General features: G+C 47.8%; 16 non-coding genes across 16 annotated transcripts; all 16 read right to left on the bottom strand.

Moving 5' to 3' along the window:
• Positions 1-181: 181 nt before the first annotated feature.
• LOC142723884 (U2 spliceosomal RNA) lies at positions 182-372 on the bottom strand. Its single transcript, XR_012875739.1, has one exon. It is a non-coding gene; the product is annotated as a U2 spliceosomal RNA (small nuclear RNA).
• Positions 373-1,672: 1,300 nt separating this feature from the next.
• Positions 1,673-1,863, bottom strand: LOC142723883 (U2 spliceosomal RNA). Its single transcript, XR_012875738.1, has one exon. It is a non-coding gene; the product is annotated as a U2 spliceosomal RNA (small nuclear RNA).
• A 1,280-nt stretch (positions 1,864-3,143) lies between these two features.
• On the bottom strand, positions 3,144-3,334 carry LOC142723881 (U2 spliceosomal RNA). Its single transcript, XR_012875737.1, has one exon. It is a non-coding gene; the product is annotated as a U2 spliceosomal RNA (small nuclear RNA).
• Positions 3,335-4,606: 1,272 nt separating this feature from the next.
• LOC142723880 (U2 spliceosomal RNA) lies at positions 4,607-4,797 on the bottom strand. Its single transcript, XR_012875736.1, has one exon. It is a non-coding gene; the product is annotated as a U2 spliceosomal RNA (small nuclear RNA).
• Positions 4,798-6,101: 1,304 nt separating this feature from the next.
• LOC142723879 (U2 spliceosomal RNA) lies at positions 6,102-6,292 on the bottom strand. The gene has a single exon (XR_012875735.1). It is a non-coding gene; the product is annotated as a U2 spliceosomal RNA (small nuclear RNA).
• A 1,296-nt stretch (positions 6,293-7,588) lies between these two features.
• On the bottom strand, positions 7,589-7,779 carry LOC142723878 (U2 spliceosomal RNA). The gene has a single exon (XR_012875734.1). It is a non-coding gene; the product is annotated as a U2 spliceosomal RNA (small nuclear RNA).
• A 1,288-nt stretch (positions 7,780-9,067) lies between these two features.
• LOC142723877 (U2 spliceosomal RNA) lies at positions 9,068-9,258 on the bottom strand. The gene has a single exon (XR_012875733.1). It is a non-coding gene; the product is annotated as a U2 spliceosomal RNA (small nuclear RNA).
• A 1,280-nt stretch (positions 9,259-10,538) lies between these two features.
• LOC142723875 (U2 spliceosomal RNA) lies at positions 10,539-10,729 on the bottom strand. Its single transcript, XR_012875730.1, has one exon. It is a non-coding gene; the product is annotated as a U2 spliceosomal RNA (small nuclear RNA).
• A 1,289-nt stretch (positions 10,730-12,018) lies between these two features.
• Positions 12,019-12,209, bottom strand: LOC142723874 (U2 spliceosomal RNA). Its single transcript, XR_012875729.1, has one exon. It is a non-coding gene; the product is annotated as a U2 spliceosomal RNA (small nuclear RNA).
• Positions 12,210-13,493: 1,284 nt separating this feature from the next.
• LOC142723873 (U2 spliceosomal RNA) lies at positions 13,494-13,684 on the bottom strand. The gene has a single exon (XR_012875728.1). It is a non-coding gene; the product is annotated as a U2 spliceosomal RNA (small nuclear RNA).
• A 1,288-nt stretch (positions 13,685-14,972) lies between these two features.
• On the bottom strand, positions 14,973-15,163 carry LOC142723869 (U2 spliceosomal RNA). Its single transcript, XR_012875725.1, has one exon. It is a non-coding gene; the product is annotated as a U2 spliceosomal RNA (small nuclear RNA).
• Positions 15,164-16,451: 1,288 nt separating this feature from the next.
• On the bottom strand, positions 16,452-16,642 carry LOC142723872 (U2 spliceosomal RNA). Its single transcript, XR_012875727.1, has one exon. It is a non-coding gene; the product is annotated as a U2 spliceosomal RNA (small nuclear RNA).
• Positions 16,643-17,942: 1,300 nt separating this feature from the next.
• Positions 17,943-18,133, bottom strand: LOC142723870 (U2 spliceosomal RNA). Its single transcript, XR_012875726.1, has one exon. It is a non-coding gene; the product is annotated as a U2 spliceosomal RNA (small nuclear RNA).
• Positions 18,134-19,429: 1,296 nt separating this feature from the next.
• LOC142724072 (U2 spliceosomal RNA) lies at positions 19,430-19,620 on the bottom strand. Its single transcript, XR_012875920.1, has one exon. It is a non-coding gene; the product is annotated as a U2 spliceosomal RNA (small nuclear RNA).
• A 1,296-nt stretch (positions 19,621-20,916) lies between these two features.
• Positions 20,917-21,107, bottom strand: LOC142724071 (U2 spliceosomal RNA). Its single transcript, XR_012875919.1, has one exon. It is a non-coding gene; the product is annotated as a U2 spliceosomal RNA (small nuclear RNA).
• A 1,284-nt stretch (positions 21,108-22,391) lies between these two features.
• On the bottom strand, positions 22,392-22,582 carry LOC142724069 (U2 spliceosomal RNA). The gene has a single exon (XR_012875918.1). It is a non-coding gene; the product is annotated as a U2 spliceosomal RNA (small nuclear RNA).
• Positions 22,583-23,328: the final 746 nt, after the last annotated feature.

Genomic DNA, 23,328 nt, shown 5'->3' with positions numbered 1-23,328 from the left:
CACAACAAGAGGTGGCAATCTATTCATTAATTGCATTTAATCAATGAGCTCATTATCACTCATGCATTGTCCAACAGGTGTTGAAATAATGGGATTAAAAGGGGAGATCCCTTCAGAAAGACAGAAACAATAGCAAAGACAAAAAACACTTTTGGAATCTGCTTTTAGTCAACACATAAGGAAAGGGTGCACCGGTCCTGGAAATACTGCAATACCAGGTCAATGCGTGGAGTGGACAGAGCAAGCTCTATTTCCATCTCCCTGTTCTAAAAATCCATTTAATATATGGTCCCCAGATAGGGGACGTATCAGATATTAAACTGATAAGAACAGATACTACACTTGATCTTAGCCAAAAGGCCGAGAAGCGATAACCCGAACGGGCCGCGCGTTGCCCGAGCCTGCCCGATACTGCTGTTCAGCCCTTGCAGCGATTCAGCCTACTTCTAGGCAATTCCATGGGGCCCTGCAGGCTCACACACTCACAGCTACACGGGAGGTGAATAAAGGCCGGAGAGGAAGCCAGACAGGATTTGCTTCTTTTGCTTGCACCACAATGCAGTGCTGAAAGAGGAGGAATCTACATAAAAACGCCTTCCTGGCAACGCCCAAATGCCCTGCTGCCATGCAGATAAACACTGGCAGCGGCAGCAAGTGCATGCCCACAGCCACCCCTTGTTCCTTCACACCTTGTATCAGCTGTAATCCAGTCCAGTCCAGTGCTGCCTGCTGAGCAGCACTGACCAACACTGCCTGGGCCCAGGCTTTTATCTCTGAGGCCCCATTATGATGTCAGAAAGCTGGCTCTGGAATCCTGAGGGCTCCACTATGACACGTGCAAAGTTCCGTCTGAACTTTATATAAGACGGTGAGGCTCAGTCAGTCACTCAGTGTTGCCTGAGAGGGCAACACTGCAACAGCCGGCCGCCAGGCTGTCTTTTTTTTGCACAGCTAGTTGCCTCCAGGAGGCCACAAGAGGGAGACAAGGGACTGCAAAATGGAAAATAGGCATCCACCAACTTTACAGACAACTTCTCCTTGCTCCTACAACCTCCATCCTTGCACAGTTTGTTATTCTTCTAGGTAACATAGTAACAAATCCAAATTGCTGCTCTCTTTGTAGGCAAGCAAGGCATTGTTGCAACTGCAATTCTTACTTCTTCTTGAAATGTAGGGACGACAGTACATTCCATCACATCCATCTAGTGTACACAGGTAGGTCCATTGTGGCGGGCAGGCGAGTGGGCGGGCTGCTTTATTGGCTGTTTGCTGTTCCCCTACTCCACTCCACTATTTGACTGTTGTGCTGCATCAATCAATCAATCAATCAATCAATCAATCAATCAATCAATCAATCAATCAATCAATCAATCAGTGGCTGGCTCAGGTGCAGCTCTTTAACTTACCTAAAAGGGAGGGCGGAGAGAAGACAAGGAAGGTGAATGAGGTGTTCCAATGTGAAATGCCGGAAACACAGAAACACAGACGACACACAACAAGAGGTGGCAATCTATTCATTAATTGCATTTAATCAATGAGCTCATTATCACTCATGCATTGTCCAACAGGTGTTGAAATAATGGGATTAAAAGGGGAGATCCCTTCAGAAAGACAGAAACAATAGCAAAGACAAAAAACACTTTTGGAATCTGCTTTTAGTCAACACATAAGGAAAGGGTGCACCGGTCCTGGAAATACTGCAATACCAGGTCAATGCGTGGAGTGGACAGAGCAAGCTCTATTTCCATCTCCCTGTTCTAAAAATCCATTTAATATATGGTCCCCAGATAGGGGACGTATCAGATATTAAACTGATAAGAACAGATACTACACTTGATCTTAGCCAAAAGGCCGAGAAGCGATAACCCGAACGGGCCGCGCGTTGCCCGAGCCTGCCCGATACTGCTGTTCAGCCCTTGCAGCGATTCAGCCTACTTCTAGGCAATTCCATGGGGCCCTGCAGGCTCACACACTCACAGCTACACGGGAGGTGAATAAAGGCCGGAGAGGAAGCCAGACAGGATTTGCTTCTTTTGCTTGCACCACAATGCAGTGCTGAAAGAGGAGGAATCTACATAAAAACGCCTTCCTGGCAACGCCCAAATGCCCTGCTGCCATGCAGATAAACACTGGCAGCGGCAGCAAGTGCATGCCCACAGCCACCCCTTGTTCCTTCACACCTTGTATCAGCTGTAATCCAGTCCAGTCCAGTGCTGCCTGCTGAGCAGCACTGACCAACACTGCCTGGGCCCAGGCTTTTATCTCTGTGGCCCCATTATGATGTCAGAAAGCTGGCTCTGGAATCCTGAGGGCTCCACTATGACACGTGCAAAGTTCCGTCTGAACTTTATATAAGACGGTGAGGCTCAGTCAGTCACTCAGTGTTGCCTGAGAGGGCAACACTGCAACAGCCGGCCGCCAGGCTGTCTTTTTTTTGCACAGCTAGTTGCCTCCAGGAGGCCACAAGAGGGAGACAAGGGACTGCAAAATGGAAAATAGGCATCCACCAACTTTACAGACAACTTCTCCTTGCTCCTACAACCTCCATCCTTGCACAGTTTGTTATTCTTCTAGGTAACATAGTAACAAATCCAAATTGCTGCTCTCTTTGTAGGCAAGCAAGGCTTTGTTGCAACTGCAATTCTTACTTCTTCTTGAAATGTAGGGACGACAGTACATTCCATCACATCCATCTAGTGTACACAGGTAGGTCCATTGTGGCGGGCAGGCGAGCGGGCGGGCTGCTTTATTGGCTGTTTGCTGTTCCCCTACTCCACTCCACTATTTGACTGTTGTGCTGCATCAATCAATCAATCAATCAATCAATCAATCAATCAATCAATCAGTGGCTGGCTCAGGTGCAGCTCTTTAACTTACCTAAAAGGGAGGGCGGAGAGAAGACAAGGAAGGTGAATGAGGTGTTCCAATGTGAAATGCCGGAAACACAGAAACACAGACGACACACAACAAGAGGTGTCAATCTATTCATTAATTGCATTTAATCAATGAGCTCATTATCACTCATGCATTGTCCAACAGGTGTTGAAATAATGGGATTAAAAGGGGAGATCCCTTCAGAAAGACTGAAACAATAGCAAAGACAAAAAACACTTTTGGAATCTGCTTTTAGTCAACACATAAGGAAAGGGTGCACCGGTCCTGGAAATACTGCAATACCAGGTCAATGCGTGGAGTGGACAGAGCAAGCTCTATTTCCATCTCCCTGTTCTAAAAATCCATTTAATATATGGTCCCCAGATAGGGGACGTATCAGATATTAAACTGATAAGAACAGATACTACACTTGATCTTAGCCAAAAGGCCGAGAAGCGATAACCCGAACGGGCCGCGCGTTGCCCGAGCCTGCCCGATACTGCTGTTCAGCCCTTGCAGCGATTCAGCCTACTTCTAGGCAATTCCATGGGGCCCTGCAGGCTCACACACTCACAGCTACACGGGAGGTGAATAAAGGCCGGAGAGGAAGCCAGACAGGATTTGCTTCTTTTGCTTGCACCACAATGCAGTGCTGAAAGAGGAGGAATCTACATAAAAACGCCTTCCTGGCAACGCCCAAATGCCCTGCTGCCATGCAGATAAACACTGGCAGCGGCAGCAAGTGCATGCCCACAGCCACCCCTTGTTCCTTCACACCTTGTATCAGCTGTAATCCAGTCCAGTCCAGTGCTGCCTGCTGAGCAGCACTGACCAACACTGCCTGGGCCCAGGCTTTTATCTCTGAGGCCCCATTATGATGTCAGAAAGCTGGCTCTGGAATCCTGAGGGCTCCACTATGACACGTGCAAAGTTCCGTCTGAACTTTATATAAGACGGTGAGGCTCAGTCAGTCACTCAGTGTTGCCTGAGAGGGCAACACTGCAACAGCCGGCCGCCAGGCTGTCTTTTTTTTGCACAGCTAGTTGCCTCCAGGAGGCCACAAGAGGGAGACAAGGGACTGCAAAATGGAAAATAGGCATCCACCAACTTTCCAGACAACTTCTCCTTGCTCCTACAACCTCCATCCTTGCACAGTTTGTTATTCTTCTAGGTAACATAGTAACAAATCCAAATTGCTGCTCCCTTTGTAGGCAAGCAAGGCTTTGTTGCAACTGCAATTCTTACTTCTTCTTGAAATGTACGGACGACAGTACATTCCATCACATCCATCTAGTGTACACAGGTAGGTCCATTGTGGCGGGCAGGCGAGCGGGCGGGCTGCTTTATTGGCTGTTTGCTGTTCCCCTACTCCACTCCACTATTTGACTGTTGTGCTGCATCAATCAATCAATCAATCAATCAATCAATCAATCAGTGGCTGGCTCAGGTGCAGCTCTTTAACTTACCTAAAAGGGAGGGCGGAGAGAAGACAAGGAAGGTGAATGAGGTGTTCCAATGTGAAATGCCGGAAACACAGAAACACAGACGACACACAACAAGAGGTGGCAATCTATTCATTAATTGCATTTAATCAATGAGCTCATTATCACTCATGCATTGTCCAACAGGTGTTGAAATAATGGGATTAAAAGGGGAGATCCCTTCAGAAAGACAGAAACAATAGCAAAGACAAAAAACACTTTTGGAATCTGCTTTTAGTCAACACATAAGGAAAGGGTGCACCGGTCCTGGAAATACTGCAATACCAGGTCAATGCGTGGAGTGGACAGAGCAAGCTCTATTTCCATCTCCCTGTTCTAAAAATCCATTTAATATATGGTCCCCAGATAGGGGACGTATCAGATATTAAACTGATAAGAACAGATACTACACTTGATCTTAGCCAAAAGGCCGAGAAGCGATAACCCGAACGGGCCGCGCGTTGCCCGAGCCTGCCCGATACTGCTGTTCAGCCCTTGCAGCGATTCAGCCTACTTCTAGGCAATTCCATGGGGCCCTGCAGGCTCACACACTCACAGCTACACGGGAGGTGAATAAAGGCCGGAGAGGAAGCCAGACAGGATTTGCTTCTTTTGCTTGCACCACAATGCAGTGCTGAAAGAGGAGGAATCTACATAAAAACGCCTTCCTGGCAACGCCCAAATGCCCTGCTGCCATGCAGATAAACACTGGCAGCGGCAGCAAGTGCATGCCCACAGCCACCCCTTGTTCCTTCACACCTTGTATCAGCTGTAATCCAGTCCAGTCCAGTGCTGCCTGCTGAGCAGCACTGACCAACACTGCCTGGGCCCAGGCTTTTATCTCTGAGGCCCCATTATGATGTCAGAAAGCTGGCTCTGGAATCCTGAGGGCTCCACTATGACACGTGCAAAGTTCCGTCTGAACTTTATATAAGACGGTGAGGCTCAGTCAGTCACTCAGTGTTGCCTGAGAGGGCAACACTGCAACAGCCGGCCGCCAGGCTGTCTTTTTTTTGCACAGCTAGTTGCCTCCAGGAGGCCACAAGAGGGAGACAAGGGACTGCACAATGGAAAATAGGCATCCACCAACTTTACAGACAACTTCTCCTTGCTCCTACAACCTCCATCCTTGCACAGTTTGTTATTCTTCTAGGTAACATAGTAACAAATCCAAATTGCTGCTCTCTTTGTAGGCAAGCAAGGCATTGTTGCAACTGCAATTCTTACTTCTTCTTGAAATGTAGGGACGACAGTACATTCCATCACATCCATCTAGTGTACACAGGTAGGTCCATTGTGGCGGGCAGGCGAGTGGGCGGGCTGCTTTATTGGCTGTTTGCTGTTCCCCTACTCCACTCCACTATTTGACTGTTGTGCTGCATCAATCAATCAATCAATCAATCAATCAATCAATCAATCAATCAATCAATCAATCAATCAATCAATCAGTGGCTGGCTCAGGTGCAGCTCTTTAACTTACCTAAAAGGGAGGGCGGAGAGAAGACAAGGAAGGTGAATGAGGTGTTCCAATGTGAAATGCCGGAAACACAGAAACACAGACGACACACAACAAGAGGTGGCAATCTATTCATTAATTGCATTTAATCAATGAGCTCATTATCACTCATGCATTGTCCAACAGGTGTTGAAATAATGGGATTAAAAGGGGAGATCCCTTCAGAAAGACAGAAACAATAGCAAAGACAAAAAACACTTTTGGAATCTGCTTTTAGTCAACACATAAGGAAAGGGTGCACCGGTCCTGGAAATACTGCAATACCAGGTCAATGCGTGGAGTGGACAGAGCAAGCTCTATTTCCATCTCCCTGTTCTAAAAATCCATTTAATATATGGTCCCCAGATAGGGGACGTATCAGATATTAAACTGATAAGAACAGATACTACACTTGATCTTAGCCAAAAGGCCGAGAAGCGATAACCCGAACGGGCCGCGCGTTGCCCGAGCCTGCCCGATACTGCTGTTCAGCCCTTGCAGCGATTCAGCCTACTTCTAGGCAATTCCATGGGGCCCTGCAGGCTCACACACTCACAGCTACACGGGAGGTGAATAAAGGCCGGAGAGGAAGCCAGACAGGATTTGCTTCTTTTGCTTGCACCACAATGCAGTGCTGAAAGAGGAGGAATCTACATAAAAACGCCTTCCTGGCAACGCCCAAATGCCCTGCTGCCATGCAGATAAACACTGGCAGCGGCAGCAAGTGCATGCCCACAGCCACCCCTTGTTCCTTCACACCTTGTATCAGCTGTAATCCAGTCCAGTCCAGTGCTGCCTGCTGAGCAGCACTGACCAACACTGCCTGGGCCCAGGCTTTTATCTCTGTGGCCCCATTATGATGTCAGAAAGCTGGCTCTGGAATCCTGAGGGCTCCACTATGACACGTGCAAAGTTCCGTCTGAACTTTATATAAGACGGTGAGGCTCAGTCAGTCACTCAGTGTTGCCTGAGAGGGCAACACTGCAACAGCCGGCCGCCAGGCTGTCTTTTTTTTGCACAGCTAGTTGCCTCCAGGAGGCCACAAGAGGGAGACAAGGGACTGCAAAATGGAAAATAGGCATCCACCAACTTTACAGACAACTTCTCCTTGCTCCTACAACCTCCATCCTTGCACAGTTTGTTATTCTTCTAGGTAACATAGTAACAAATCCAAATTGCTGCTCTCTTTGTAGGCAAGCAAGGCTTTGTTGCAACTGCAATTCTTACTTCTTCTTGAAATGTAGGGACGACAGTACATTCCATCACATCCATCTAGTGTACACAGGTAGGTCCATTGTGGCGGGCAGGCGAGCGGGCGGGCTGCTTTATTGGCTGTTTGCTGTTCCCCTACTCCACTCCACTATTTGACTGTTGTGCTGCATCAATCAATCAATCAATCAATCAATCAATCAATCAATCAATCAATCAATCAATCAATCAGTGGCTGGCTCAGGTGCAGCTCTTTAACTTACCTAAAAGGGAGGGCGGAGAGAAGACAAGGAAGGTGAATGAGGTGTTCCAATGTGAAATGCCGGAAACACAGAAACACAGACGACACACAACAAGAGGTGTCAATCTATTCATTAATTGCATTTAATCAATGAGCTCATTATCACTCATGCATTGTCCAACAGGTGTTGAAATAATGGGATTAAAAGGGGAGATCCCTTCAGAAAGACTGAAACAATAGCAAAGACAAAAAACACTTTTGGAATCTGCTTTTAGTCAACACATAAGGAAAGGGTGCACCGGTCCTGGAAATACTGCAATACCAGGTCAATGCGTGGAGTGGACAGAGCAAGCTCTATTTCCATCTCCCTGTTCTAAAAATCCATTTAATATATGGTCCCCAGATAGGGGACGTATCAGATATTAAACTGATAAGAACAGATACTACACTTGATCTTAGCCAAAAGGCCGAGAAGCGATAACCCGAACGGGCCGCGCGTTGCCCGAGCCTGCCCGATACTGCTGTTCAGCCCTTGCAGCGATTCAGCCTACTTCTAGGCAATTCCATGGGGCCCTGCAGGCTCACACACTCACAGCTACACGGGAGGTGAATAAAGGCCGGAGAGGAAGCCAGACAGGATTTGCTTCTTTTGCTTGCACCACAATGCAGTGCTGAAAGAGGAGGAATCTACATAAAAACGCCTTCCTGGCAACGCCCAAATGCCCTGCTGCCATGCAGATAAACACTGGCAGCGGCAGCAAGTGCATGCCCACAGCCACCCCTTGTTCCTTCACACCTTGTATCAGCTGTAATCCAGTCCAGTCCAGTGCTGCCTGCTGAGCAGCACTGACCAACACTGCCTGGGCCCAGGCTTTTATCTCTGAGGCCCCATTATGATGTCAGAAAGCTGGCTCTGGAATCCTGAGGGCTCCACTATGACACGTGCAAAGTTCCGTCTGAACTTTATATAAGACGGTGAGGCTCAGTCAGTCACTCAGTGTTGCCTGAGAGGGCAACACTGCAACAGCCGGCCGCCAGGCTGTCTTTTTTTTGCACAGCTAGTTGCCTCCAGGAGGCCACAAGAGGGAGACAAGGGACTGCAAAATGGAAAATAGGCATCCACCAACTTTCCAGACAACTTCTCCTTGCTCCTACAACCTCCATCCTTGCACAGTTTGTTATTCTTCTAGGTAACATAGTAACAAATCCAAATTGCTGCTCCCTTTGTAGGCAAGCAAGGCTTTGTTGCAACTGCAATTCTTACTTCTTCTTGAAATGTACGGACGACAGTACATTCCATCACATCCATCTAGTGTACACAGGTAGGTCCATTGTGGCGGGCAGGCGAGCGGGCGGGCTGCTTTATTGGCTGTTTGCTGTTCCCCTACTCCACTCCACTATTTGACTGTTGTGCTGCATCAATCAATCAATCAATCAATCAATCAATCAATCAATCAATCAATCAATCAGTGGCTGGCTCAGGTGCAGCTCTTTAACTTACCTAAAAGGGAGGGCGGAGAGAAGACAAGGAAGGTGAATGAGGTGTTCCAATGTGAAATGCCGGAAACACAGAAACACAGACGACACACAACAAGAGGTGGCAATCTATTCATTAATTGCATTTAATCAATGAGCTCATTATCACTCATGCATTGTCCAACAGGTGTTGAAATAATGGGATTAAAAGGGGAGATCCCTTCAGAAAGACAGAAACAATAGCAAAGACAAAAAACACTTTTGGAATCTGCTTTTAGTCAACACATAAGGAAAGGGTGCACCGGTCCTGGAAATACTGCAATACCAGGTCAATGCGTGGAGTGGACAGAGCAAGCTCTATTTCCATCTCCCTGTTCTAAAAATCCATTTAATATATGGTCCCCAGATAGGGGACGTATCAGATATTAAACTGATAAGAACAGATACTACACTTGATCTTAGCCAAAAGGCCGAGAAGCGATAACCCGAACGGGCCGTGCGTTGCCCGAGCCTGCCCGATACTGCTGTTCAGCCCTTGCAGCGATTCAGCCTACTTCTAGGCAATTCCATGGGGCCCTGCAGGCTCACACACTCACAGCTACACGGGAGGTGAATAAAGGCCGGAGAGGAAGCCAGACAGGATTTGCTTCTTTTGCTTGCACCACAATGCAGTGCTGAAAGAGGAGGAATCTACATAAAAACGCCTTCCTGGCAACGCCCAAATGCCCTGCTGCCATGCAGATAAACACTGGCAGCGGCAGCAAGTGCATGCCCACAGCCACCCCTTGTTCCTTCACACCTTGTATCAGCTGTAATCCAGTCCAGTCCAGTGCTGCCTGCTGAGCAGCACTGACCAACACTGCCTGGGCCCAGGCTTTTATCTCTGTGGCCCCATTATGATGTCAGAAAGCTGGCTCTGGAATCCTGAGGGCTCCACTATGACACGTGCAAAGTTCCGTCTGAACTTTATATAAGACGGTGAGGCTCAGTCAGTCACTCAGTGTTGCCTGAGAGGGCAACACTGCAACAGCCGGCCGCCAGGCTGTCTTTTTTTTGCACAGCTAGTTGCCTCCAGGAGGCCACAAGAGGGAGACAAGGGACTGCAAAATGGAAAATAGGCATCCACCAACTTTACAGACAACTTCTCCTTGCTCCTACAACCTCCATCCTTGCACAGTTTGTTATTCTTCTAGGTAACATAGTAACAAATCCAAATTGCTGCTCTCTTTGTAGGCAAGCAAGGCTTTGTTGCAACTGCAATTCTTACTTCTTCTTGAAATGTAGGGACGACAGTACATTCCATCACATCCATCTAGTGTACACAGGTAGGTCCATTGTGGCGGGCAGGCGAGCGGGCGGGCTGCTTTATTGGCTGTTTGCTGTTCCCCTACTCCACTCCACTATTTGACTGTTGTGCTGCATCAATCAATCAATCAATCAATCAATCAATCAATCAATCAATCAGTGGCTGGCTCAGGTGCAGCTCTTTAACTTACCTAAAAGGGAGGGCGGAGAGAAGACAAGGAAGGTGAATGAGGTGTTCCAATGTGAAATGCCGGAAACACAGAAACACAGACGACACACAACAAGAGGTGGCAATCTATTCATTAATTGCATTTAATCAATGAGCTCATTATCACTCATGCATTGTCCAACAGGTGTTGAAATAATGGGATTAAAAGGGGAGATCCCTTCAGAAAGACAGAAACAATAGCAAAGACAAAAAACACTTTTGGAATCTGCTTTTAGTCAACACATAAGGAAAGGGTGCACCGGTCCTGGAAATACTGCAATACCAGGTCAATGCGTGGAGTGGACAGAGCAAGCTCTATTTCCATCTCCCTGTTCTAAAAATCCATTTAATATATGGTCCCCAGATAGGGGACGTATCAGATATTAAACTGATAAGAACAGATACTACACTTGATCTTAGCCAAAAGGCCGAGAAGCGATAACCCGAACGGGCCGCGCGTTGCCCGAGCCTGCCCGATACTGCTGTTCAGCCCTTGCAGCGATTCAGCCTACTTCTAGGCAATTCCATGGGGCCCTGCAGGCTCACACACTCACAGCTACACGGGAGGTGAATAAAGGCCGGAGAGGAAGCCAGACAGGATTTGCTTCTTTTGCTTGCACCACAATGCAGTGCTGAAAGAGGAGGAATCTACATAAAAACGCCTTCCTGGCAACGCCCAAATGCCCTGCTGCCATGCAGATAAACACTGGCAGCGGCAGCAAGTGCATGCCCACAGCCACCCCTTGTTCCTTCACACCTTGTATCAGCTGTAATCCAGTCCAGCAGCACTGACCAACACTGCCTGGGCCCAGGCTTTTATCTCTGAGGCCCCATTATGATGTCAGAAAGCTGGCTCTGGAATCCTGAGGGCTCCACTATGACACGTGCAAAGTTCCGTCTGAACTTTATATAAGACGGTGAGGCTCAGTCAGTCACTCAGTGTTGCCTGAGAGGGCAACACTGCAACAGCCGGCCGCCAGGCTGTCTTTTTTTTGCACAGCTAGTTGCCTCCAGGAGGCCACAAGAGGGAGACAAGGGACTGCAAAATGGAAAATAGGCATCCACCAACTTTACAGACAACTTCTCCTTGCTCCTACAACCTCCATCCTTGCACAGTTTGTTATTCTTCTAGGTAACATAGTAACAAATCCAAATTGCTGCTCTCTTTGTAGGCAAGCAAGGCTTTGTTGCAACTGCAATTCTTACTTCTTCTTGAAATGTAGGGACGACAGTACATTCCATCACATCCATCTAGTGTACACAGGTAGGTCCATTGTGGCGGGCAGGCGAGCGGGCGGGCTGCTTTATTGGCTGTTTGCTGTTCCCCTACTCCACTCCACTATTTGACTGTTGTGCTGCATCAATCAATCAATCAATCAATCAATCAATCAATCAATCAATCAATCAATCAATCAATCAATCAATCAATCAGTGGCTGGCTCAGGTGCAGCTCTTTAACTTACCTAAAAGGGAGGGCGGAGAGAAGACAAGGAAGGTGAATGAGGTGTTCCAATGTGAAATGCCGGAAACACAGAAACACAGACGACACACAACAAGAGGTGGCAATCTATTCATTAATTGCATTTAATCAATGAGCTCATTATCACTCATGCATTGTCCAACAGGTGTTGAAATAATGGGATTAAAAGGGGAGATCCCTTCAGAAAGACAGAAACAATAGCAAAGACAAAAAACACTTTTGGAATCTGCTTTTAGTCAACACATAAGGAAAGGGTGCACCGGTCCTGGAAATACTGCAATACCAGGTCAATGCGTGGAGTGGACAGAGCAAGCTCTATTTCCATCTCCCTGTTCTAAAAATCCATTTAATATATGGTCCCCAGATAGGGGACGTATCAGATATTAAACTGATAAGAACAGATACTACACTTGATCTTAGCCAAAAGGCCGAGAAGCGATAACCCGAACGGGCCGCGCGTTGCCCGAGCCTGCCCGATACTGCTGTTCAGCCCTTGCAGCGATTCAGCCTACTTCTAGGCAATTCCATGGGGCCCTGCAGGCTCACACACTCACAGCTACACGGGAGGTGAATAAAGGCCGGAGAGGAAGCCAGACAGGATTTGCTTCTTTTGCTTGCACCACAATGCAGTGCTGAAAGAGGAGGAATCTACATAAAAACGCCTTCCTGGCAACGCCCAAATGCCCTGCTGCCATGCAGATAAACACTGGCAGCGGCAGCAAGTGCATGCCCACAGCCACCCCTTGTTCCTTCACACCTTGTATCAGCTGTAATCCAGTCCAGTCCAGTGCTGCCTGCTGAGCAGCACTGACCAACACTGCCTGGGCCCAGGCTTTTATCTCTGAGGCCCCATTATGATGTCAGAAAGCTGGCTCTGGAATCCTGAGGGCTCCACTATGACATGTGCAAAGTTCCGTCTGAACTTTATATAAGACGGTGAGGCTCAGTCAGTCACTCAGTGTTGCCTGAGAGGGCAACACTGCAACAGCCGGCCGCCAGGCTGTCTTTTTTTTGCACAGCTAGTTGCCTCCAGGAGGCCACAAGAGGGAGACAAGGGACTGCAAAATGGAAAATAGGCATCCACCAACTTTACAGACAACTTCTCCTTGCTCCTACAACCTCCATCCTTGCACAGTTTGTTATTCTTCTAGGTAACATAGTAACAAATCCAAATTGCTGCTCTCTTTGTAGGCAAGCAAGGCTTTGTTGCAACTGCAATTCTTACTTCTTCTTGAAATGTAGGGACGACAGTACATTCCATCACATCCATCTAGTGTACACAGGTAGGTCCATTGTGGCGGGCAGGCGAGCGGGCGGGCTGCTTTATTGGCTGTTTGCTGTTCCCCTACTCCACTCCACTATTTGACTGTTGTGCTGCATCAATCAATCAATCAATCAATCAATCAATCAATCAATCAATCAATCAGTGGCTGGCTCAGGTGCAGCTCTTTAACTTACCTAAAAGGGAGGGCGGAGAGAAGACAAGGAAGGTGAATGAGGTGTTCCAATGTGAAATGCCGGAAACACAGAAACACAGACGACACACAACAAGAGGTGGCAATCTATTCATTAATTGCATTTAATCAATGAGCTCATTATCACTCATGCATTGTCCAACAGGTGTTGAAATAATGGGATTAAAAGGGGAGATCCCTTCAGAAAGACAGAAACAATAGCAAAGACAAAAAACACTTTTGGAATCTGCTTTTAGTCAACACATAAGGAAAGGGTGCACCGGTCCTGGAAATACTGCAATACCAGGTCAATGCGTGGAGTGGACAGAGCAAGCTCTATTTCCATCTCCCTGTTCTAAAAATCCATTTAATATATGGTCCCCAGATAGGGGACGTATCAGATATTAAACTGATAAGAACAGATACTACACTTGATCTTAGCCAAAAGGCCGAGAAGCGATAACCCGAACGGGCCGCGCGTTGCCCGAGCCTGCCCGATACTGCTGTTCAGCCCTTGCAGCGATTCAGCCTACTTCTAGGCAATTCCATGGGGCCCTGCAGGCTCACACACTCACAGCTACACGGGAGGTGAATAAAGGCCGGAGAGGAAGCCAGACAGGATTTGCTTCTTTTGCTTGCACCACAATGCAGTGCTGAAAGAGGAGGAATCTACATAAAAACGCCTTCCTGGCAACGCCCAAATGCCCTGCTGCCATGCAGATAAACACTGGCAGCGGCAGCAAGTGCATGCCCACAGCCACCCCTTGTTCCTTCACACCTTGTATCAGCTGTAATCCAGTCCAGTCCAGTGCTGCCTGCTGAGCAGCACTGACCAACACTGCCTGGGCCCAGGCTTTTATCTCTGAGGCCCCATTATGATGTCAGAAAGCTGGCTCTGGAATCCTGAGGGCTCCACTATGACACGTGCAAAGTTCCGTCTGAACTTTATATAAGACGGTGAGGCTCAGTCAGTCACTCAGTGTTGCCTGAGAGGGCAACACTGCAACAGCCGGCCGCCAGGCTGTCTTTTTTTTGCACAGCTAGTTGCCTCCAGGAGGCCACAAGAGGGAGACAAGGGACTGCAAAATGGAAAATAGGCATCCACCAACTTTACAGACAACTTCTCCTTGCTCCTACAACCTCCATCCTTGCACAGTTTGTTATTCTTCTAGGTAACATAGTAACAAATCCAAATTGCTGCTCTCTTTGTAGGCAAGCAAGGCTTTGTTGCAACTGCAATTCTTACTTCTTCTTGAAATGTAGGGACGACAGTACATTCCATCACATCCATCTAGTGTACACAGGTAGGTCCATTGTGGCGGGCAGGCGAGCGGGCGGGCTGCTTTATTGGCTGTTTGCTGTTCCCCTACTCCACTCCACTATTTGACTGTTGTGCTGCATCAATCAATCAATCAATCAATCAATCAATCAATCAATCAATCAATCAATCAGTGGCTGGCTCAGGTGCAGCTCTTTAACTTACCTAAAAGGGAGGGCGGAGAGAAGACAAGGAAGGTGAATGAGGTGTTCCAATGTGAAATGCCGGAAACACAGAAACACAGACGACACACAACAAGAGGTGGCAATCTATTCATTAATTGCATTTAATCAATGAGCTCATTATCACTCATGCATTGTCCAACAGGTGTTGAAATAATGGGATTAAAAGGGGAGATCCCTTCAGAAAGACAGAAACAATAGCAAAGACAAAAAACACTTTTGGAATCTGCTTTTAGTCAACACATAAGGAAAGGGTGCACCGGTCCTGGAAATACTGCAATACCAGGTCAATGCGTGGAGTGGACAGAGCAAGCTCTATTTTCATCTCCCTGTTCTAAAAATCCATTTAATATATGGTCCCCAGATAGGGGACGTATCAGATATTAAACTGATAAGAACAGATACTACACTTGATCTTAGCCAAAAGGCCGAGAAGCGATAACCCGAACGGGCCGCGCGTTGCCCGAGCCTGCCCGATACTGCTGTTCAGCCCTTGCAGCGATTCAGCCTACTTCTAGGCAATTCCATGGGGCCCTGCAGGCTCACACACTCACAGCTACACGGGAGGTGAATAAAGGCCGGAGAGGAAGCCAGACAGGATTTGCTTCTTTTGCTTGCACCACAATGCAGTGCTGAAAGAGGAGGAATCTACATAAAAACGCCTTCCTGGCAACGCCCAAATGCCCTGCTGCCATGCAGATAAACACTGGCAGCGGCAGCAAGTGCATGCCCACAGCCACCCCTTGTTCCTTCACACCTTGTATCAGCTGTAATCCAGTCCAGTCCAGTGCTGCCTGCTGAGCAGCACTGACCAACACTGCCTGGGCCCAGGCTTTTATCTCTGAGGCCCCATTATGATGTCAGAAAGCTGGCTCTGGAATCCTGAGGGCTCCACTATGACACGTGCAAAGTTCCGTCTGAACTTTATATAAGACGGTGAGGCTCAGTCAGTCACTCAGTGTTGCCTGAGAGGGCAACACTGCAACAGCCGGCCGCCAGGCTGTCTTTTTTTTGCACAGCTAGTTGCCTCCAGGAGGCCACAAGAGGGAGACAAGGGACTGCAAAATGGAAAATAGGCATCCACCAACTTTACAGACAACTTCTCCTTGCTCCTACAACCTCCATCCTTGCACAGTTTGTTATTCTTCTAGGTAACATAGTAACAAATCCAAATTGCTGCTCTCTTTGTAGGCAAGCAAGGCTTTGTTGCAACTGCAATTCTTACTTCTTCTTGAAATGTAGGGACGACAGTACATTCCATCACATCCATCTAGTGTACACAGGTAGGTCCATTGTGGCGGGCAGGCGAGCGGGCGGGCTGCTTTATTGGCTGTTTGCTGTTCCCCTACTCCACTCCACTATTTGACTGTTGTGCTGCATCAATCAATCAATCAATCAATCAATCAATCAATCAATCAATCAATCAATCAGTGGCTGGCTCAGGTGCAGCTCTTTAACTTACCTAAAAGGGAGGGCGGAGAGAAGACAAGGAAGGTGAATGAGGTGTTCCAATGTGAAATGCCGGAAACACAGAAACACAGACGACACACAACAAGAGGTGGCAATCTATTCATTAATTGCATTTAATCAATGAGCTCATTATCACTCATGCATTGTCCAACAGGTGTTGAAATAATGGGATTAAAAGGGGAGATCCCTTCAGAAAGACAGAAACAATAGCAAAGACAAAAAACACTTTTGGAATCTGCTTTTAGTCAACACATAAGGAAAGGGTGCACCGGTCCTGGAAATACTGCAATACCAGGTCAATGCGTGGAGTGGACAGAGCAAGCTCTATTTCCATCTCCCTGTTCTAAAAATCCATTTAATATATGGTCCCCAGATAGGGGACGTATCAGATATTAAACTGATAAGAACAGATACTACACTTGATCTTAGCCAAAAGGCCGAGAAGCGATAACCCGAACGGGCCGCGCGTTGCCCGAGCCTGCCCGATACTGCTGTTCAGCCCTTGCAGCGATTCAGCCTACTTCTAGGCAATTCCATGGGGCCCTGCAGGCTCACACACTCACAGCTACACGGGAGGTGAATAAAGGCCGGAGAGGAAGCCAGACAGGATTTGCTTCTTTTGCTTGCACCACAATGCAGTGCTGAAAGAGGAGGAATCTACATAAAAACGCCTTCCTGGCAACGCCCAAATGCCCTGCTGCCATGCAGATAAACACTGGCAGCGGCAGCAAGTGCATGCCCACAGCCACCCCTTGTTCCTTCACACCTTGTATCAGCTGTAATCCAGTCCAGTCCAGTGCTGCCTGCTGAGCAGCACTGACCAACACTGCCTGGGCCCAGGCTTTTATCTCTGAGGCCCCATTATGATGTCAGAAAGCTGGCTCTGGAATCCTGAGGGCTCCACTATGACATGTGCAAAGTTCCGTCTGAACTTTATATAAGACGGTGAGGCTCAGTCAGTCACTCAGTGTTGCCTGAGAGGGCAACACTGCAACAGCCGGCCGCCAGGCTGTCTTTTTTTTGCACAGCTAGTTGCCTCCAGGAGGCCACAAGAGGGAGACAAGGGACTGCAAAATGGAAAATAGGCATCCACCAACTTTACAGACAACTTCTCCTTGCTCCTACAACCTCCATCCTTGCACAGTTTGTTATTCTTCTAGGTAACATAGTAACAAATCCAAATTGCTGCTCTCTTTGTAGGCAAGCAAGGCTTTGTTGCAACTGCAATTCTTACTTCTTCTTGAAATGTAGGGACGACAGTACATTCCATCACATCCATCTAGTGTACACAGGTAGGTCCATTGTGGCGGGCAGGCGAGCGGGCGGGCTGCTTTATTGGCTGTTTGCTGTTCCCCTACTCCACTCCACTATTTGACTGACTGTTGTGCTGCATCAATCAATCAATCAATCAATCAATCAATCAATCAATCAATCAATCAATCAATCAATCAGTGGCTGGCTCAGGTGCAGCTCTTTAACTTACCTAAAAGGGAGGGCGGAGAGAAGACAAGGAAGGTGAATGAGGTGTTCCAATGTGAAATGCCGGAAACACAGAAACACAGACGACACACAACAAGAGGTGGCAATCTATTCATTAATTGCATTTAATCAATGAGCTCATTATCACTCATGCATTGTCCAACAGGTGTTGAAATAATGGGATTAAAAGGGGAGATCCCTTCAGAAAGACAGAAACAATAGCAAAGACAAAAAACACTTTTGGAATCTGCTTTTAGTCAACACATAAGGAAAGGGTGCACCGGTCCTGGAAATACTGCAATACCAGGTCAATGCGTGGAGTGGACAGAGCAAGCTCTATTTCCATCTCCCTGTTCTAAAAATCCATTTAATATATGGTCCCCAGATAGGGGACGTATCAGATATTAAACTGATAAGAACAGATACTACACTTGATCTTAGCCAAAAGGCCGAGAAGCGATAACCCGAACGGGCCGCGCGTTGCCCGAGCCTGCCCGATACTGCTGTTCAGCCCTTGCAGCGATTCAGCCTACTTCTAGGCAATTCCATGGGGCCCTGCAGGCTCACACACTCACAGCTACACGGGAGGTGAATAAAGGCCGGAGAGGAAGCCAGACAGGATTTGCTTCTTTTGCTTGCACCACAATGCAGTGCTGAAAGAGGAGGAATCTACATAAAAACGCCTTCCTGGCAACGCCCAAATGCCCTGCTGCCATGCAGATAAACACTGGCAGCGGCAGCAAGTGCATGCCCACAGCCACCCCTTGTTCCTTCACACCTTGTATCAGCTGTAATCCAGTCCAGTCCAGTGCTGCCTGCTGAGCAGCACTGACCAACACTGCCTGGGCCCAGGCTTTTATCTCTGAGGCCCCATTATGATGTCAGAAAGCTGGCTCTGGAATCCTGAGGGCTCCACTATGACACGTGCAAAGTTCCGTCTGAACTTTATATAAGACGGTGAGGCTCAGTCAGTCACTCAGTGTTGCCTGAGAGGGCAACACTGCAACAGCCGGCCGCCAGGCTGTCTTTTTTTTGCACAGCTAGTTGCCTCCAGGAGGCCACAAGAGGGAGACAAGGGACTGCAAAATGGAAAATAGGCATCCACCAACTTTACAGACAACTTCTCCTTGCTCCTACAACCTCCATCCTTGCACAGTTTGTTATTCTTCTAGGTAACATAGTAACAAATCCAAATTGCTGCTCTCTTTGTAGGCAAGCAAGGCTTTGTTGCAACTGCAATTCTTACTTCTTCTTGAAATGTAGGGACGACAGTACATTCCATCACATCCATCTAGTGTACACAGGTAGGTCCATTGTGGCGGGCAGGCGAGCGGGCGGGCTGCTTTATTGGCTGTTTGCTGTTCCCCTACTCCACTCCACTATTTGACTGTTGTGCTGCATCAATCAATCAATCAATCAATCAATCAATCAATCAATCAATCAATCAATCAATCAATCAGTGGCTGGCTCAGGTGCAGCTCTTTAACTTACCTAAAAGGGAGGGCGGAGAGAAGACAAGGAAGGTGAATGAGGTGTTCCAATGTGAAATGCCGGAAACACAGAAACACAGACGACACACAACAAGAGGTGGCAATCTATTCATTAATTGCATTTAATCAATGAGCTCATTATCACTCATGCATTGTCCAACAGGTGTTGAAATAATGGGATTAAAAGGGGAGATCCCTTCAGAAAGACAGAAACAATAGCAAAGACAAAAAACACTTTTGGAATCTGCTTTTAGTCAACACATAAGGAAAGGGTGCACCGGTCCTGGAAATACTGCAATACCAGGTCAATGCGTGGAGTGGACAGAGCAAGCTCTATTTCCATCTCCCTGTTCTAAAAATCCATTTAATATATGGTCCCCAGATAGGGGACGTATCAGATATTAAACTGATAAGAACAGATACTACACTTGATCTTAGCCAAAAGGCCGAGAAGCGATAACCCGAACGGGCCGCGCGTTGCCCGAGCCTGCCCGATACTGCTGTTCAGCCCTTGCAGCGATTCAGCCTACTTCTAGGCAATTCCATGGGGCCCTGCAGGCTCACACACTCACAGCTACACGGGAGGTGAATAAAGGCCGGAGAGGAAGCCAGACAGGATTTGCTTCTTTTGCTTGCACCACAATGCAGTGCTGAAAGAGGAGGAATCTACATAAAAACGCCTTCCTGGCAACGCCCAAATGCCCTGCTGCCATGCAGATAAACACTGGCAGCGGCAGCAAGTGCATGCCCACAGCCACCCCTTGTTCCTTCACACCTTGTATCAGCTGTAATCCAGTCCAGTCCAGTGCTGCCTGCTGAGCAGCACTGACCAACACTGCCTGGGCCCAGGCTTTTATCTCTGAGGCCCCATTATGATGTCAGAAAGCTGGCTCTGGAATCCTGAGGGCTCCACTATGACACGTGCAAAGTTCCGTCTGAACTTTATATAAGACGGTGAGGCTCAGTCAGTCACTCAGTGTTGCCTGAGAGGGCAACACTGCAACAGCCGGCCGCCAGGCTGTCTTTTTTTTGCACAGCTAGTTGCCTCCAGGAGGCCACAAGAGGGAGACAAGGGACTGCAAAATGGAAAATAGGCATCCACCAACTTTACAGACAACTTCTCCTTGCTCCTACAACCTCCATCCTTGCACAGTTTGTTATTCTTCTAGGTAACATAGTAACAAATCCAAATTGCTGCTCTCTTTGTAGGCAAGCAAGGCTTTGTTGCAACTGCAATTCTTACTTCTTCTTGAAATGTAGGGACGACAGTACATTCCATCACATCCATCTAGTGTACACAGGTAGGTCCATTGTGGCGGGCAGGCGAGCGGGCGGGCTGCTTTATTGGCTGTTTGCTGTTCCCCTACTCCACTCCACTATTTGACTGTTGTGCTGCATCAATCAATCAATCAATCAATCAATCAATCAATCAATCAATCAATCAATCAATCAATCAGTGGCTGGCTCAGGTGCAGCTCTTTAACTTACCTAAAAGGGAGGGCGGAGAGAAGACAAGGAAGGTGAATGAGGTGTTCCAATGTGAAATGCCGGAAACACAGAAACACAGACGACACACAACAAGAGGTGGCAATCTATTCATTAATTGCATTTAATCAATGAGCTCATTATCACTCATGCATTGTCCAACAGGTGTTGAAATAATGGGATTAAAAGGGGAGATCCCTTCAGAAAGACAGAAACAATAGCAAAGACAAAAAACACTTTTGGAATCTGCTTTTAGTCAACACATAAGGAAAGGGTGCACCGGTCCTGGAAATACTGCAATACCAGGTCAATGCGTGGAGTGGACAGAGCAAGCTCTATTTCCATCTCCCTGTTCTAAAAATCCATTTAATATATGGTCCCCAGATAGGGGACGTATCAGATATTAAACTGATAAGAACAGATACTACACTTGATCTTAGCCAAAAGGCCGAGAAGCGATAACCCGAACGGGCCGCGCGTTGCCCGAGCCTGCCCGATACTGCTGTTCAGCCCTTGCAGCGATTCAGCCTACTTCTAGGCAATTCCATGGGGCCCTGCAGGCTCACACACTCACAGCTACACGGGAGGTGAATAAAGGCCGGAGAGGAAGCCAGACAGGATTTGCTTCTTTTGCTTGCACCACAATGCAGTGCTGAAAGAGGAGGAATCTACATAAAAACGCCTTCCTGGCAACGCCCAAATGCCCTGCTGCCATGCAGATAAACACTGGCAGCGGCAGCAAGTGCATGCCAACAGCCACCCCTTGTTCCTTCACACCTTGTATCAGCTGTAATCCAGTCCAGTCCAGTGCTGCCTGCTGAGCAGCACTGACCAACACTGCCTGGGCCCAGGCTTTTATCTCTGAGGCCCCATTATGATGTCAGAAAGCTGGCTCTGGAATCCTGAGGGCTCCACTATGACACGTGCAAAGTTCCGTCTGAACTTTATATAAGACGGTGAGGCTCAGTCAGTCACTCAGTGTTGCCTGAGAGGGCAACACTGCAACAGCCGGCCGCCAGGCTGTCTTTTTTTTGCACAGCTAGTTGCCTCCAGGAGGCCACAAGAGGGAGACAAGGGACTGCAAAATGGAAAATAGGCATCCACCAACTTTACAGACAACTTCTCCTTGCTCCTACAACCTCCATCCTTGCACAGTTTGTTATTCTTCTAGGTAACATAGTAACAAATCCAAATTGCTGCTCTCTTTGTAGGCAAGCAAGGCTTTGTTGCAACTGCAATTCTTACTTCTTCTTGAAATGTAGGGACGACAGTACATTCCATCACATCCATCTAGTGTACACAGGTAGGTCCATTGTGGCGGGCAGGCGAGCGGGCGGGCTGCTTTATTGGCTGTTTGCTGTTCCCCTACTCCACTCCACTATTTGACTGTTGTGCTGCATCAATCAATCAATCAATCAATCAATCAATCAATCAATCAATCAATCAGTGGCTGGCTCAGGTGCAGCTCTTTAACTTACCTAAAAGGGAGGGCGGAGAGAAGACAAGGAAGGTGAATGAGGTGTTCCAATGTGAAATGCCGGAAACACAGAAACACAGACGACACACAACAAGAGGTGGCAATCTATTCATTAATTGCATTTAATCAATGAGCTCATTATCACTCATGCATTGTCCAACAGGTGTTGAAATAATGGGATTAAAAGGGGAGATCCCTTCAGAAAGACAGAAACAATAGCAAAGACAAAAAACACTTTTGGAATCTGCTTTTAGTCAACACATAAGGAAAGGGTGCACCGGTCCTGGAAATACTGCAATACCAGGTCAATGCGTGGAGTGGACAGAGCAAGCTCTATTTCCATCTCCCTGTTCTAAAAATCCATTTAATATATGGTCCCCAGATAGGGGACGTATCAGATATTAAACTGATAAGAACAGATACTACACTTGATCTTAGCCAAAAGGCCGAGAAGCGATAACCCGAACGGGCCGCACGTTGCCCGAGCCTGCCCGATACTGCTGTTCAGCCCTTGCAGCGATTCAGCCTACTTCTAGGCAATTCCATGGGGCCCTGCAGGCTCACACACTCACAGCTACACGGGAGGTGAATAAAGGCCGGAGAGGAAGCCAGACAGGATTTGCTTCTTTTGCTTGCACCACAATGCAGTGCTGAAAGAGGAGGAATCTACATAAAAACGCCTTCCTGGCAACGCCCAAATGCCCTGCTGCCATGCAGATAAACACTGGCAGCGGCAGCAAGTGCATGCCCACAGCCACCCCTTGTTCCTTCACACCTTGTATCAGCTGTAATCCAGTCCAGTCCAGTGCTGCCTGCTGAGCAGCACTGACCAACACTGCCTGGGCCCAGGCTTTTATCTCTGAGGCCCCATTATGATGTCAGAAAGCTGGCTCTGGAATCCTGAGGGCTCCACTATGACACGTGCAAAGTTCCGTCTGAACTTTATATAAGACGGTGAGGCTCAGTCAGTCACTCAGTGTTGCCTGAGAGGGCAACACTGCAACAGCCGGCCGCCAGGCTGTCTTTTTTTTGCACAGCTAGTTGCCTCCAGGAGGCCACAAGAGGGAGACAAGGGACTGCAAAATGGACACCAACTTTACAGACAACTTCTCCTTGCTCCTACAACCTCCATCCTTGCACAGTTTGTTATTCTTCTAGGTAACATAGTAACAAATCCAAATTGCTGCTCTCTTTGTAGGCAAGC

This window comes from Rhinoderma darwinii, unplaced genomic scaffold (genome assembly GCF_050947455.1).
Source record: "Rhinoderma darwinii isolate aRhiDar2 unplaced genomic scaffold, aRhiDar2.hap1 Scaffold_568, whole genome shotgun sequence".
Taxonomy (NCBI): Eukaryota; Metazoa; Chordata; class Amphibia; order Anura; family Rhinodermatidae; genus Rhinoderma; species Rhinoderma darwinii.
This window is presented reverse-complemented; position numbering and strand designations above follow the sequence as displayed.